Source organism: Meleagris gallopavo, chromosome 22 (assembly GCF_905368555.1).
Source record: "Meleagris gallopavo chromosome 22, MGAL_WU_HG_1.1, whole genome shotgun sequence".
Lineage (NCBI taxonomy): Eukaryota > Metazoa > Chordata > Aves > Galliformes > Phasianidae > Meleagris > Meleagris gallopavo.
This window is the reverse complement of record NC_139425.1, coordinates 1,758,510-1,774,724: the sequence shown is the minus strand read 5'-3', so window position 1 is coordinate 1,774,724 and position 16,215 is coordinate 1,758,510. Positions and strand designations below refer to the sequence as shown.

General features: G+C 50.2%; 1 protein-coding gene across 3 annotated transcripts in view; it reads left to right on the top strand.

Annotated features, from left to right (window-relative positions):
* Positions 1-249: 249 nt before the first annotated feature.
* Positions 250-16,215, top strand: part of RALY (RALY heterogeneous nuclear ribonucleoprotein) — a 109,547-nt gene continuing 93,581 nt past the window's right edge. For 2 of the 3 annotated variants that reach the window (XM_085242081.1, XM_085242079.1), the window contains exon 1: positions 250-378. The gene's annotated coding sequence lies outside the window, so the exon portion shown is untranslated. The remainder of the gene's footprint in view (positions 379-16,215) is intronic. The other variant, XM_085242083.1, reaches the window with a different exon arrangement.

The following is a 16,215-nucleotide window of genomic DNA, read 5'->3' as shown; positions in this document are numbered from 1 at the left end:
GGCGGCAGGCAGCGCAGGCAGCGCAGGCAGCGCAGGCAGCGCAGGCAGCGCAGGCAGCGCAGGCAGCGCAGGCAGCGCAGGCAGCGCAGGCAGCGCAGGCAGCGCAGGCAGCGCAGGCAGCGCAGGCAGCGCAGGCAGGCAGCAGGCAGGCAGCGCAGGCAGCGCAGGCAGCGCAGGCAGCGCAGGCAGCGCAGGCAGCGCAGGCAGCGCTGCACCCTTCGCCGCGCAGCCGTAGTTCGGCCGGCGGGAGGTGAGGGAGCGGCGGGGCGGGGCGGGGCGGGCTCCGCTCCTCCTCCTCTTCTTCCTCCTCCTTCGGCGCGGGCAGTGCTGCTGCGCGTCCTGCCGGGCGTCCCGCTGGAAACGGGGGTTTTGCTGCACGTGAGTTCGCTTTTTTTTTCTTTTTTTTTCTTTCTTTCTCTCTCTTTTTCTTTTTTCTTTTTTCCCCAATTTTCGATCTGTTACTATTTTATTGATTATTTTTTTTTTCTTCATCTTGTGAGTTTTTTCCCCGGTGTTAATTGGGGGAAAAGAAGCGTGGCGGTGCCGGCACCGGCAGGAGGACCAACTTTGCGCGCTCGGTGCGCGGGGCTGAGTTGTGGCTGCGCGGTTCCGGGCGGGTCGGCGTGGGGAGCAGCGCGGATGCGCGTCTGTATGTGTGTGTGCCCGTTGTGGTTCTGGGTTGTTTCTGTGCGGGTAAGCGTAGCGTTCCTCAGGCAGCCGCTCCGCCTTCTGGTGGCACTACCCCGGCTCTAGCGGAGAGCGAAGCCGGCAGCGTCCGCGTGTTTTTTGAAGGGAGAAAGGGAAAACGTTGTTCCCCGCCCGCAGCGCCCCGAGCCGGGCTGGGAAGGAGCGGCCCCGGCGGCTCTGCCGGCCCCGAGCGGAGCTGCGGCCCCGGGCCGCGCGCTGCGGTGCTGCGGGACCCCCGCGCCGGCTGCGCTGCGAGTGCGGACCCCGCCGCCTCCCTCCCTGCCCGCAGTACCGCTCCCACCCGCGCTTTGCCCACTCCGTCCTTCTGCACTTTGTTCCCATTTGGGCTCCTTGCTGTTCTATTATTATTATTATTTTGGTCTTTTTTTTTTTCTCTCCTCTAAGGCGAGGGGTTGGGAGGGGAGGAAGAGTTTTTCTAAGCAAAACGGACAGGGATGCCGTGGATGTGTAACGCGGAGGGCTGCCTTTATCCGGTTATCCCAGAGGAGCAGAGCAATGAGTGAGGAGCCCTTGGCAGAGCAGACCCTCGGGCTGACCCACAGCGTCTGGTGTGACAGCATCTCGTGGGGTTCCCTGCTCTGGGTTTGGCTTGGCTGTGCTTTGCTGGGTGCAGGTGGTAAGAGGGGTGGCAGGAGGGGGCACTCACTGCTGTGGGGCAGTGCTGCCATGGCCTTTGGGGAACGGCTCAGCAAAGGAAGGTGAGTCTCCAAAGCATCGCTTTAGAAGAGGCAGATGTGTGGCAGTGAGTGCGGGCAGGAGGTTTTATTTAGGAGTTGTAAAGAGAGGAGTAAAGCTCTTGGAGAAGAGCAGGTGTCTGGAATAAGCGATGGGAATGGATCCTTCTGAAGGATCAGAAGCTGATATGATCGCAGCGCCGAGAGCTGCCAGCTGCCTGCGTCTCAGATGCTTCAACGAAGGGAGCAGAACTTCTGGTCTGTGTTCCTGGTTGATGGCTGTGTGAGGAGCTCTCAGACCTAGAAGCAAACCTGCATCTGCTCAAGGAGAATGTCTGAAAATAAAACGTTTGACATCCTGCAGGTGCTGTGGGGTTACACAGGACTACGTGTGTTAATTGCATGCAGTGGGAAGGGCTGTGTTTACCTTGAAGTGAATTGCGGCTTTTCTTTTCTTACCTCCTTCCCATTGAGTTGCTGTTCTGTGTGGAATGGGGTTTGTGGTTTTCTTCCTGAGCGACTGCAATGAGGAAGCCTTCTGGGGATAGAAGCATCATGAGTCCAGCTTTGGGCTCAAGTTGTGATTCCTGTACATCCACTTGTTCAGTCACAGCTTGAGGTCTGTGCTGGAAAGGCTAAAAACACCAGAAAAGCATGCTGGAAGAAAGTGCACTGAGCAGGGGTAACTTCAGAGTAACTGACACCAGGGGTTGGTGAGGCATTCACACACCTGCAGAGGGGGAGGAAGCATCAGATCAATAACAAGTTGGTTTTTTATAACTGTAGATCTTTAGTTGTATCGCTTAAAAAGCACTCATTTAAGGACGATTTTTCATACCTGTGCTTGCAGCCGAGGCTGAGTCTGCGGAGTTCACACTGATGTGGGTAATCTGAATCAAGCTGAACAGCAAAGAGCCTCTTAGGAGAATCTGAAACCCAGTAGGCATTTTTCAGACCTGAGTTATGTCACTTTTTTTAGAGGTGCCTCAGGCGATTGCATTTTAAGAAGACAAAGCTTTTGTTTTCCAGCTGGCCTAGAAAAATAGCAAGGATGAATCCAAAGCAAAGGCTTTCAGAAGTTGTCATTTGCGATTAAGTTGATTCTGCTGTTGTGCACAGGGATGTTGCTGCCTTCCTTGCAGTCGTGTGAACTGTGTCTATTTTTATTTTTGCCACCAGTCCTAGTCTACCTGTTTCTGTTTGAATCAAGTAAGTCACGTTAGAGCTTCTCGCTAACATGAGTGTGTATTTAATTAGCAGGGCAGGTGTTTGCTAGCTGCATCTCTGTTACAGAATTAATTGTCTGTACTTTACGAGGAGCAGAAGAGAGGTGACAGCAGGGCAGGGGTTGACAGCTGCATACAGCGTCCAATTCTGCATCTGAAATACTGCACTTCTGAAGGCACAGGCTTGTAACAACGAGCAAAGACTGCTTTCCTTTGCACATCCAAGGGAATCCACAGTTTGCATGGAAACAAGAAGTATGCGTGCTAATAGCTGATCTAAAGCTCTTCTTGTGGCTTCTGGTGTTCCCTGCAGCTGAGAATGATGGCAGTTAGGGTCCCACGGCTACCAGGCTGACAGCCTAGAGCAGAAACTGCATCTGTGGAGCTGCAGCCTGAGCTGGGGGTGTGGAGGGCACCACGGGGATGCTTCAGCACAGACAACGAGAAGTGTGTTCCTGCATTCTGCAGTTTTGTAAGCTCCTGCTGAGGTCCTCAGTTTGAGGAATGCTGGTGATGGCATCTTCTTAAAATGAGAACAGTTTCCCTCTCAGGAAAACCTCACAATCTTGTAGCAGCATCGGCCCTATGAACGTGGTTCAGAGCTGTATGGCAGAGGAGGAGGCATCTTGGGAGCTCTGCCCTCCTACTTGTGCTGCGTGCCTGGCTTTGCTCTGGATGACCATGAGAAGGCTATAAGGGCAGCGTGAGTCATAGCTTTGGCTCCTGACACAACCAGTGCTGCCACGCTCCCTACTGAGGTCACTGTACCTTCCCATAGGGGAAGGCATGGGAGCTGACACTCCATGTGCAGGAGTGCAGCTTCTGCTGCTTCTCTGGGAAGGTTTGGGTCCTGCTCCTGCAGCACCAAATAGCATTTTCTTAAGGCAGTACTCCTTACAATATGTTAAAAGTGAATGCTGGCTTGCAGTAAGGTATGTGTGAGGTGAGGCTTGGTCCTTTACAGGGAAGGGGAGGTTGGCCCACGGATTTCAGGGGCCATGTGCAGAATGCCAGACACTGGGTCCAGTAGCATTCCTGCTCCTCCAGCAGTCTGTTTCTTAACATAACTTTTTGTAGTCTCAACCAGTTGCCTTGTAGTCATATATATATATATATTTATTATTATTATTTCTGAGAAGTTTTGTTTTGTTTTGTTTTTTTTTAAACAGAAAGCACAGTGTTAGTTGATTTCCATAGAAGAGGGCTGAGGTAAACAGCAGAGATGCCCATGGGCTGCGTCGGCATGAATTCGGCCATTCCATGGTGTGGCATGGTTTGGAGCAGTAGGGGCTGGAAAGTGGCAGAGCATTAGCTGATGCCTTTGCAAGCAGCTCATGTTAAGGCAAATGCAGCCACGGTAGGAATGAACGTGAATTCATCTTCTGGTTGTTGCTGCATGCTGCAGAGGGATGGGCAGGTGGGATGCAGTGGTTGAGACAGCTGAGCACATCGCCTGCTGTGCAGAGATGGAGCAGTCGTGTCCTGCTGGGTCCCACTGGCCCTGGGGTGGGGAAATGTCCTTCTATGCGGGGATCTGTGCCTTTCTGTGGATGTACTGAAACCCAGAAATGTGGGTGGCTTCTGTGTGAATGATGGCTCGCTCTGGAAGCTGGGAGCAGGTGGATGCTGTGATTTATGAGCGGGTTCCTGAGCTCAGGAGTGGAGCGGTGAAGGGCACCAGGCAGGGGATGTATGGCTGCTGCACTCCTCACATGGCTCCTGCTGACTTTCTCAGGCAGTTTGAATCTCCTCTTTCTTCCTGCATTTAGCAAACTCTTCTGGGAAGCTGTTTGGGGGGAGGACTTGTGAGAAAAGTGTTCCTTCGGGCCGTGGGATGCACTGGTTCTGCTGGCTGCCCTGTGTAGGGGGAGGGCCTTGCATTGGGGGTGGGGAGGTCAGTGTGAGCCCCACATGTGGGTGAAGGTGAGGGGCAGGTGCTGCTGCTGGCTCTGCATGGGGACTGTGCATTCAGCTGTGGCAATGTGCCACAGGAGAAATAACATGGCAGGGCTGCTTTCTGGAGTTTGTAAAGGCTGTAAGCACCACAGAAATCCTCTTGAGCCTCTCCAGCCACTTAGGCTTTGTTCTTTTCACTCTGGTTACAGAATTTACTCTGAATCAGTAAATTCATTTCAGTGAAGCAGTAAAACTTTGCTTTGTGCTCATGCTCCTCAGTAGCTACCCACGTCCTGGTGTTTCCCTGCAGGCACAGGAGCCATTTCTGCAGATCACACTGCAGGAGTGGAACCAGTTTGGAAACTTCGGTGTCTATAAAACCACTGGGAAAGCTCTGGTGCAGGTACTCTCACACAGCCCAGGTGCATTGCTTCCCTCCAGCAGCTATATGGGGCACAGGGGATGGTTGAAGAGAAGCTCCTGGAGGTGAACTACTACAAGATTCCATGAGAAATCCACACCAGTGAGCAGCTTTGACAGCATATGGGGAGCGACTGCTGCTACAGATGAGCATCAGAAGTGGGCATGGCCCTTCTTTCCTGGTAATGAGGGGCAGTACTTACCTGCAAATGGGCTCCCAGCTGCTTTGCTGCAGTGCACGTAGTGTTTTCAGGGAGGTGCTGGTAATAAGCTGTGGTTTGGAAATGCCTCCTGTGAGCAGAACCACACCTGGTGGCAGGAGAGGAACAGGAAGGTCTTAGATGGTTTTAATTAACATTGTTCTGCAGAAGAAATTAAATTGGGCCTCTTGCCCGCTCGCATGCCAAGCAGGGAGGGCTCAGCCCCCCTGTGCTGGGCTGTTGGCTGCCTTCTGTTTGCACTGGGGAAAAAAGCAATTGCTGTCAGCTCCTACCCAGCTCCTGGGACCTGTCTGCTTGTTTATTTTGGGCAGATTATTTTGAAATCACTTTGACGATGGGCTCGAACACTGATCATCAGTGATAGTCCTTCATCTGTGTTCTGTCAAAAAACATTGCGCAGCGTATGGTAAATTACCTCCCTTCCCCAAATGGAGGGGTGGGCACTGCCAGAGAATGGAGCGAAGGGTGTCTGCTTGCAGAGCAACCTAAGAGCTGCTGGCCTGTCTTCCCTCAGCTCTGAGTGCTGGGCTGTGTGGGGATGCATGGGGATGTGCACAGGTGAGGAGGCTCTGCTCTGCACCCGCTGCTTTTATTATCATTTCAGTTTGCAGGTGTCACACCACCATCCCATTTTGTGCGATTCCAGCCAATGATGTATGTCTGCTCAAGTACTGCTTTGAAAGAGGGGAAAAACACAGTGACCTCAGAATTGATAGATTTTAGCCTTGTGTAGTGCAAACATCTATATTTTACGGCTTGTTGTGAGGAAGCGGTGCAGGGGATTGTGGCTCAGCAAGTGAAAACTAGACAACCCTGTCCATGGCAGGGGGATTGGAACTAAATTATCTCTAAGGACCCTTCCGACCCGAGCTGCTGTATGTTTGAGGAAGGAGCCTGCTTTGGGGAGCTCGGGCCCTGGGCTGTTGCTGGGTGGATGCTGGTGCAGGGAGTGAGGGCTGCTGCTGCTGACTGGCTTCTGAAATCTCAGCCAAGATGAGGCTTTTCTTCTGACCCTCAGATTTGTCTGTTTTGTCTCCAGAGCCTTAGTGTCGTGAGCAAGGGGAGTCTCTAGCAAGTAGACTAAGGAGTAGCTGGTAAAATAAATGCAAAGTGATTAATCTGCTTGTTCTTGTTTATTCCTTTAATTTTATTTCCATTTGCAGTCTTTACCATTTGACCAGGTACCAACAGTCTTGGAGGCCTTACGTTCATATCTTTGCATGCAGTACAGTAGTATCTGAGGATCCGTGCCCTGAACCAGCAAGAAGGAGCTGTGGCTCTGGAGTTTAGGCTCTAAATAGATAAGAGGTAGGAGGGCATGTGACTGGGCCTGACCTTGGTGGTAGTGGAGTTGGGAATGACGCCAGCTCTCCGTGCTCCCAGCTCACCCTCCTGGAGGTTTGCTCTGCTGCTCTCTCGGCTCTCCCCCCCCTTCACCCCACCTGGTGTACGGGCAAAGCTGGGGAGCTCTGTGTGCCCAAGCCCAGCCTTGTGGCTCTCCTGCCTTTTCCTGCCTTTCTCCATCCTTGTAGCTTTGCCCTGTCCTGGTTCCTTTCATCGTGGAGGAGCTGGGAGCCTCAGCAATGCGTGGCATGTGACATTTCACACAGGAGCATAGCAGTCATTTTAGCAAGGCTTAGCATTGGCTTGCAAGGAGATGACGCTCTGCTGGAAGCCTACCTTGTGTAGAAGCACGGCTACTCTGCCAGGACAGCACCAGTTTTATCTCATATTGCTGTATCTGCTTATTTTCCTACCTTTTTTCTCAACATAACTTACAGGAACAAATGCCTGCTGTTCTTGGGCTTTCTTTTGGGAAAGAGGGGACGCCAGAATGAGAGTTGGGGATATTGCAATACTCGAAGGGCGCTGGAAGGTTTTTAAGCTGCCTTGAGCACATGGCTGAGTGTGTGCAGCGTCCCCCCAGCAGGCTGCTCGTGATGCTTTCAGCCTTTCAACCAAAATCACCTGTAGAGAGAAAGGTGTAATAAGGGAGAGAAGTGGCAATACTGAGCTCCCATCTGAAACCCCGCGCAGCCCTCCTGCTCGCGGCCGCCTTTTCTTCACATGCTTTTCCAGGCAGAGCAGGTGGTGCTTAATATCTTTTTTGCATACAAACCCACGGCGTGCAGCGTAAGGCCACTCACATCTGTGTGCTATGTAGGTCAGATGCGTGCTCATCCCTTTACAAAGACCCGAGCTGACAGCGTTCCCTTCCCACAGTGACTGGGAGGACGGCCACGTGCTGCCTCTGTTGGAGCCCTGCCGAGGGCACAGCCCCGGGGGGACCTGCATGCAGGTAAAGTGTTCTCCTCTCCACGTGCTGCGAGGAGCCTTGTTGATGAAAGATGAATGTACGCTGTGTGTCAGGGGTTGATGGAGTGTCACATCACATTAGCCTTACGGTTCAAAAATACTGAACGCTTCTGTGCTGCACGTCTAGCAGATGCCTTTTGCTTTGCTCTGAATAAAGAGCGTGTCTGTGCTTCTGCTGCTGGAGTTATTAAAACACAAATCACTCTCCCTCCTCCTCCTCTCCCCACCCCCAGCCAATCTTGTTCTGGTATTTCATGACCTTTTCTCGCTTAGGTTCTGTTGGTGGAGGATAAAATGAGTAGAAAACAAACAACTTGTCTTGCCCAGAAGCACGTCAGGAATGCAGTGTAGCGCTGAGTCTCCCTTTCTGCTTTGATGGACGTGGACCCAGAGACAGGCGTGTTTGTCCTGTGGAAAGTGCTGTCAGGGTAAAGCAGTGGGGATCACAAATAGGGCTACTGCTGATCTCCCACTGGAGCTGTGTCCTCTGAGCGTTGTTTGCCTCCAGCCCTGGCAGATGGTGCCCCAAGCCAGCCCACTGGGCTTCTACATGTTCTGCAGTTCTTATGTCTTGAAGCTGTGTGGGGATGCAAAGACTGGTTCTCTCAGAAGCAGAACAAAAACTTGGGAATGTGACCCCATTGGACCCTAAGCATCCATTGAAAATGAATAAATAGAGGATCTGTGGTTTATTTTAAAACTGAAGAGGGAATTTTGAAGCTTCCTCTCTCAGGGAGCCTTCAAGTAGTTTCTCTGCAACCTGAATCTCTTATCCCAGGTGAGGCAACCTTGTGAGCAGTCGTGATGGAAAGGGTAGCAGATGAGGATCAGAGCAGATGAAGAGGGTGTAGGAATGTCCTTATACAATCCAATGTGGTGTGGACTATATCTCTAGTATTAAAGCTGATCTGCTTGTTCTACAAGACTATCAAGAAACGTCTGGGCTAAAAGAAGGGCTGTACCTGTCATTTCTTCCTTCAGCAGGTGAGAGGCATCCCAAGCACTGCCTGTTTGCTGAGAGTCTCAGAACTGGGTGTGAAGTTCTGCACAGTTATGCAGCTGGATGGGTAGCTAGAACTTGAGGACCTCTCAGCAGTGAGCAGGTCTTTCTGACTCGAGTAGTGCATGCAAGTAGGTGGGGAGCAGTAAGGCAGCCCTGGCTGTCATCAGTCTAGGAGCATTGGTCCTGGAGGCTGGAGAGGGGTAGTAACAGGCACCGGTGCAGGGAAGTGAGCTCTGGGCTTCGAGGAGTTGCTTGGAACAGAGACAAGCATTTGGAGAGAAATTGGAGGAAAAAAACATCTGCACATCCTGTGCAGAGGTTCTAGCTGGAATCTTAGTGTGTAATATGTGAACTGAGCACATGGAGTTGGCTCAGGACAGACATCTCTGCTGGAGAGACCACCTTGCTAAGTGCTCTCTGGCTGTGCTCAGCTGGAAGAAAAGGGGTGAGATGTTTCCTAGGGCTGCTCTTTCCCTTCATCCTAAATAAGATGAAGTGTGCATTGTTAGGGAAGCTCCTGAGTGCAACCAATCTCTCTTTAAGTCCCTGCTGACTGACTGAAACTAAAAGGAAACTAATGAAATCCCTATTGTTGCTACATATTTTTTTGACCTTTGAAGGGAGAATGTGCTGGTGAGTCAGGAGACCCTCTGGGAAATCTGTTCAATTTGTTTTGGGCAAAAGGTGAACTGAGATGCTGTGGTGACACTAGCAGTTTAAAAATAAAGGCAGAGATCAGAGCTGTGCAGAAATCTTGCCGTGCTGCTGTCTCTGGTTTATGCACAGGCACAGAAGTGGAGTCCCCAGAGCTGTCAGGTGGCTCTCAGCTATTCTGGTTACAAAGCAAATAGAGACGCTGAAATGTTTTGCAATTTTCTCCTGGCTTGATTCTAAAGGCAGGGTGTAAAATCCTTGTTTTCTGAGCATAAGAAAGGAGGTAAAGAATGCTGTTCCCTGTCCAACATCTACATTAGAAATGAAATGCTGGTTTTGATCAAAATGAGAGAACTTGAACGTTTCTAAGGCAGTCAGTGCACTTTGTTGTGTTGCGGCTTTGCCCTTCAAGGGGACTGAGCCTGTCTGACCCTTCCAGCAGCTCCATGAAGCCTCTGCTATTTTCATGTAAATTTGGAGTTAGATTGGAGGAGAGGGGTTAAGGCTGAGCTCAGATGCTGCTAGTAGCCACAGAGTTTGGAGGAGAACAGGTTTGTTTTGTAGTTGTATTCATCAGGACGTGTAGCCATGGATAAGTGAGCATTGCTGTACCTGGTTTGAAACGCAAGTCCATTCTTTACAGATGCTGAGATTGGTTTTTCCCTAATGAGGACCTCTGGTTTGATGGTCTGGTGCTGAAATACCTAATTTTTGGTGTACTGATGTTATTGAGAAAGCTGTCCCTTACTGTTGTGGTGCTCACAGCTGTCTTTCAGCTCTGTTGGGAGCCGGATTCCCAATCCGTGCACGGAGCCCACCTCAGTGCCTCTGTCAGTGCTGGTATGGGACACATCTGCAGTGGCTCTTGGGCTGAGGATTGAACAGTGGCTTGTTTGGAGGAACCAGCAGCCTCTCCCAGCTGCTGGTCTGGGCATTGTCAGGAAAGCCATGCAACCAGAGCAGTGTTTGTATGGCATCTGGAGGCAGGTGGCTCTGCATCAAGCATGCCTGTAATGGCAGGATGGGTAGGAATTCAAGCCCAGGCTGCTTCTCAAGTCCTGCACTTGAACTGTTAGCATAATTTCCCTGGCACCCAAGCATGGGTGGGCAGGGAGCAAGCTGTCAGTAGGGCTGCAGGGGTGTCTGTGGTTTGAGGGCCCCACCAAGACTGTTCCCATTAGCCTGCAGCAGTAGCAGCTCCAGCGTGCTGCTGGGTCGTTTTGCCAGCCCTGTCCTGCTGCTGCTCTTTCTGTTCCTACCTGAATGTGTGAGAAGAGGTGTGCTTTGATTTAACTCTGAACGTGTGGGTTATTTTGACCTAAATCGTACAAGGATGCTATTAGAGCCGGAAATGCAGTGTTCCCTGCTGGCTCCAGTTTATTAAAATAACAAATTCATAAACAATAACTCTTCAAAGCAGTGTGCTAGAGAAGCTGCAGTGCTGTATCATGTATAAAACATGACCCTGCAGAAAGCAGCGTGTTCCTCCGTGGTCAACTTGTAGTTCTGACCACCCCTGAAGTAATGCTCAAAGCAGGGGATCTCCTGCTCCTCCTGAGACTCCATAACATAAGACACTAGATCTGATCTGTGAGATCTTATTTGTCCCTTACGAGAGGAATCATACCCTTACAGATGTCAGCAGTGCCTCCTGTACTGGGGGATTCGGCTGCAAATTAGCATGAGTTACTTGATTTAAAGGAATTAAAAATAGCTTTGTCAAATTGTTTGGTCTGGCTTGCTTTATCTGTGCTGCAGTGATGGTGAGGAGCTCCTTCCAGCCCTCCAGAGCTGGTTTCTGTGTGTGTACCACTCTGTCTCCTCAGAAAGGCATCTGGAAGGTGAGAAAGGTGGGTTCTATCTCATAGGAATGTGGAAAAGAATGGTTTCATAAGGCTGTGTTGGTCACTGGTGTGAGCCCTGTGCCCAGCGAAGCATGAGCTGTGACTTCACAATTGATGTGGACTGCTTGGGACCGGTGTGTCTCACTGTCCCGAAAGCCATCTGGGGGAATGGGGTCCTTACAGGTGATGTAAGTGGGCAGCTCAAAGCTGTACATGAAGCATATTGCATGGCTGTGTGTCCCCTCACAATTCACTGTTCCCCAAAAACAAAACTCCACGTGCATCAGGGTGATTATTTGGCATAACCTGGTAGGAAGCTGAATCAGAAACCATGCTTTCTTCTTGGCACGTTTACAGGGTAAAATACTTTTCATTAACCTCTGTTTCTCCATGGAAACCTTTGCGCTCCTCTTGTTTCTGGCCACTCTTTTCTGTTCCTAGACAACAATTTCCCCCTGCATAACAAGTGTTCTCATGACTTGAAATTCTGTGTTATTTGAGCGTAGCACTTTCTTCCCCTCTTCCTTTTTGCTGCCTGAACTTCTCCAGGAATCCTTTCCTAAGATTTATTCTGTGAGATTTATTCTTGCAGCCATTTTAGCACGAGGGCCAGCAACAAAGCAGGGAAAAAAACCCCACAGCATTTCATATCGTGTGACCTCGGGTGCTCTGGGTGTCAAACCCTCATGATGAACCCTGCCACATCCCTGAGCAGGGCTGGGGGCTGCTGCCCTGTACTGTGTGTATATGGAAAGACATACAGGGTGCTTCTAGGCTCTGCTGCACAGTGCGTGCTGCCCCTCTGCACGGGATCAAGGCAAGGGGCTTGAGGTTAAAAGAGAAATAGCATTCTGTTCAGGGCCCCAATAGACAATGCTGCATGCCTTGCATAAATCCTTGAAGTTCATTACAGCTCCTCTGTCCGGAGTGTATTTTAGTTGTTTTAATGTTTTTGTGCTGCTTGCTGTTACCAGCTGTCATGCAGGTGATGACAGTGGTTTTGGAAAGGCAAAATGGGGAAATGTTTATGGCAAATAATGAAGCGTTTCATAACCATACAGAGGAGCTGCGGCCTCCATATATTCTCCTCCCTTCTCCTGCACCCACCACAGGAGACCCACGCCAGGCTGGATGTGGCTCTGAGCAGCCTGGTCTGGTAGTTGGCAACCCTGCACATAGCAGGGGGGATTGAAACTGGATGAGCATTGTGGTCCTTTTCAACCCAGGCCATTCTATCATTCTATGAACTGCACTTGGGAGTATAGGTGTGCTTTCAGCCTCGCTCCATGTAGGAATGTTGTCAATGCTTCAGTGCGATGTCTTTCCACACTTCACAGGCTCTGCTCCTGTCCCTGCTCGGTCTGACTGTGTGCTGGAGAGGACTGATGGAATTCCCCAGTCTCAGCTGCTGGAGCAAGCCCCTCCAGCAGTGGCAGTGCAAGGTGGCTTTTATAACTCCGGTGTTTTATTCTGATTCATGACATTGCTGCTGTGGGTGCAGTAAATGACTTGAGTGGCTGAGGTGCTGTAGGCCTGTTGTAAAGCTTTTCCCACTCTTTGCATGGGTCTTTGCCTGGCAGTGTAGGAGCAGCTTATCAGCAGGTGAACGTAGATCAGTGCTGGTAACACGGGTCCTGTGTTGGAGCAGAAGTTGCACGGAGCAGGGTGGATGGCTGGGGAATGCTCTGGCAGGGGAGGTATTTCTCCTTGTTGAAGATACCCAGACTTGTTGGCTTTCTCTCTTGAACAGGCCAGTTTGCCTTCAAAGTTTGCTGAATTCATAGAATCCAGCATGAATTCTTGATCTTCATGGTGGCTGTCCATACTGCTCTGGAAGTGTGGTCTCCAGGTCACGTTTGTCCTTTGTCTCTACTGCTTATGTGCTGGAGCACATAACTGGCCAGGCAAGCCTGCTGGTGTTCCAGAAGAAACCTTAGCTGTGTCCATCCTTACTGCCTGCATTGTGGGCAGGTCGTGCTAATCTGCGCTGCTATTTTGCTTGCTCATGGTATGTGTTAGGTGCTGGACAGGCTGGGAGGCCTCTGGGCTGCCTGCTGCAGGCATTGCTTGCAGGCAAGTCAAAATGCAGCTCGTTTCATGCTACCTGCAGGGGAATGGTGATGTGGGAGCCAGATATGATATACAAAATGAGGTGTTCAGGAATGTTTTATTTGCTGTATAGCCTTTTTCATCCAAAAACACTTTTACAGCTCATGAGCCCGATTTAGCTTTCTGATGTTCTGGTATGAATTGGGAGTTATTTTTCTGGATTCACCACAGCTGCTGCTTTGATTTGGCAATAATGTAGTAGAGAATTAAACTCTATGATAAATGGTGCCCCAGTGGGGCAGGAGCAGCTGCTTGTAAGTTTGGACCTCACTACTCAAAACGAACTGTCTGCCTCATAAAGTAGCCCTAGTAATTTATCATTCATTGGAAAAATGGCTGCCTCCTATTCTTTCTCCTCTGGGCTTGTCTAGAAGTTCCCTGCTCTTTGCTGTCCATAAGTTAGAGCTTGTATTTCAGGGGATGGAACAGCTGAATGCTTGTGGAGTGATCTCTGTGCTCTGAGTTTTTGGGGAACCAGCTCTGTCACTTCCCTGGGCTGTGGGAGGTTAATCCTAGCTCAGTGTCAGCATATGGGAGCACAACGAGATGCTCAGTTCTGGTGGAGATCCAATCTCTGAAAGCAGGGCTGCAGGAAGGCTCTTCCACAGAACATCCCTAGAAGAATTTGTGAGTATGTGCTGCTGCAAGAGCTTTGATTGCTGCAGTGATGCTTTGTCTCCATTCAGATGGGCTCATCCAGCATGATGTTGTATGAGCAAAGGTGCTTCCCGGGCCTTTATTTCACATCATGCATGAATTGCTCAATTCCTTGCTTTGAATGCCTGCTGGAACTGTGTGAATCTGTCAGATCCAAAGCTGCCTATGGAAGGTCTCACTAGTTTGGTTCTTGGATGTGATTCTAGCTGTACATGGCAGTTGGAGCACATCCTTGTAAGCCAGCACAGGTTGACACAAAGCCCACCTCCATCCCCTCCTGTGAGCCTCTCCCAGAGCATCTCCAGCAATGGCAGGGGGAACTGGTGGGGCTTGAAATGTCCTCTGTTTTCCAGGTGCCACCTCTTCCGCCTTGGCATCTTGGGCAATTTCCATAGTAAAAAGCATCTACCCGTAGAGCCAGCAGCTTTCTGATGAGCAGAATCTCTGGAATGTGAAATTCAAGAATTAAATGGCTTGCAGAAGCCCCTGTCTTCCGTCCCAGCCAGCTCTGATCACAGCCACATCCCTTCTCTTCTTCCCAGTGTGTAATGCAGAAAATCCTGAGCTATTTTTACAATTACAATTAATCAAGGAAGTATCCTCGATTGCTTTTTAATTTGGCATCTACCAGCATCTTTAGGGAGGAAAGGGGTTAGCAAAACTTCATTTCCCTGCATGTCTTTGGTCCGTGGCTAATAATTATTTTTAAACTGCCCGTGATGTTGTGAGGTTGTATTTGTTTTTTGTTTTTTTTCCAGTAGTTGTCAAATGTCAATTGTAATGAAAGACTTCAGAGGCATGCTGTACCTAAGTGATTTGAGCCTCTGGGTGAAGCAGGCTGCTGATAGCCTTTACAGATGAGTTTGTTTCTCTTTTTTATATTTTTTTTGCTGTTGTTTGGCTGGAATATCTTCATCAACGTTAGTTGTTGAAGGCTTTTTTTCTGTTTAAAGGCTAATCTGCTGCCTGTCAGCTCGCCACAGAGCTAGTTGGCATTCAGCATCCCGCACTGCAGTCACATTGGGGAGAAGGAAGTGCCTGTGTAATAACAATAATTGAAAATTAATAGTAGATTAAATTAAAACATAATTAAAAAACACTAATGCTCCCTGCGAACAAAGGCTGATTCCTATAGGAGCTTTATGAATTGAGGAGGAAAAGTCTGTGACGCTTTCCCTGGGCCCTGTCTATTCCAGCCTGCAGATCATTAAAGCAATTATAATTTCACAGAGGTTTGATCTGGAATTGATTTCTTTGTGATAATTCAATTTAGAGGCTTGCTTCCTCCAGGGTAGAAGATGACAGAAGATGGAGTGTAAAAAGCCTTAGCACTGTCCAGAGGCACATGGCAGCTGGTGCTGAGCCAGCCGGGGGTTCCCTTTGTGGGCGGTCTGCTGGTGGCCCTACAGCTGGTAGGTGTCGTAGTGCTTAATTAGGAGATGATCAATATGTGCAAAAGGACCCGTCAGAGTGCAAAGCTGAGGGCTGGGTGCTGCTTCAACACGCTGAGGTGTGGTTGAAACTTCACGTGGAATCCCACTGTCACGATGGGTCTCAGGATGTTGGTGTCACCAAGACCAACATATCCACCTTGCCCTCTGCCAGACCTGGTTGACACCCTGGAAGGGCCCTGGTGGGGAGAGCTCAAAGCCTTTTTGGGACAGCTGGAGGTGCTGCCTGCCCCGCTCTTGTTGGCTTTCCCTCATGTCATCCATTTCTGCCAACCTCTCTGGTTCCTTGGTGATCTCACAGACTTCTCATTCCTACTGTGGGTCACTCATGCTGAGGGTGAAAACACCTGGTGTGCTGGGTGGCTGCTGGGGGCTGTGGGCAGGATAGGTGGCTAGAGGGAATGTAATACAGGATGGATGCCAGGTCCTTCTTCCTCCTTGCTGGGGACTCCGTTGGCTCCAACACATGCCTGGTGTCCTTGCTGGGGGCTTGGCAGCCAGTACCATTTTAGTTACATTCTTAGAGGGCCCTGCAGAGAGTGCTGGTGCTGCTGATGATGATTGCCAGAGTGCAGCTGCCTGGGTCTTGTCAGCCGTGAGAAGAGGGATTCCCGTCCGTCTGTCCCCTCCCTGGCAGATTGTCTCACTCAACGATAAACTTCTGTACATTGGAACAAGAGGAGCCACAGAGGATATTTATCACTGGGTGCTGGACCATGCTGGAATGTCATTTCCACTCATAAATGCACTGGTGGCTGTGCCACCTGCAGCACGTCTCTGCTATGTTTGTGCCTGGGCCCATGCCTGCTGTATGCATTGATGCAACTTATAGACAAACAGTGCATTTATTTCATGGCTACAACTTTGCTTGACTCAACCTCTACATCTTCAGACCATCTAATCTCGCTGTATGACACAAACGTGTAGGACGCTCCTTCCTGCAACATGCTGTCACCTTTTCCATGGGGCTGTGTAGGGAGGAGCAGGGCTGCCACTGATCAGTTGGCACAGCCTTTGCTTACAGCCAGTCATGGTG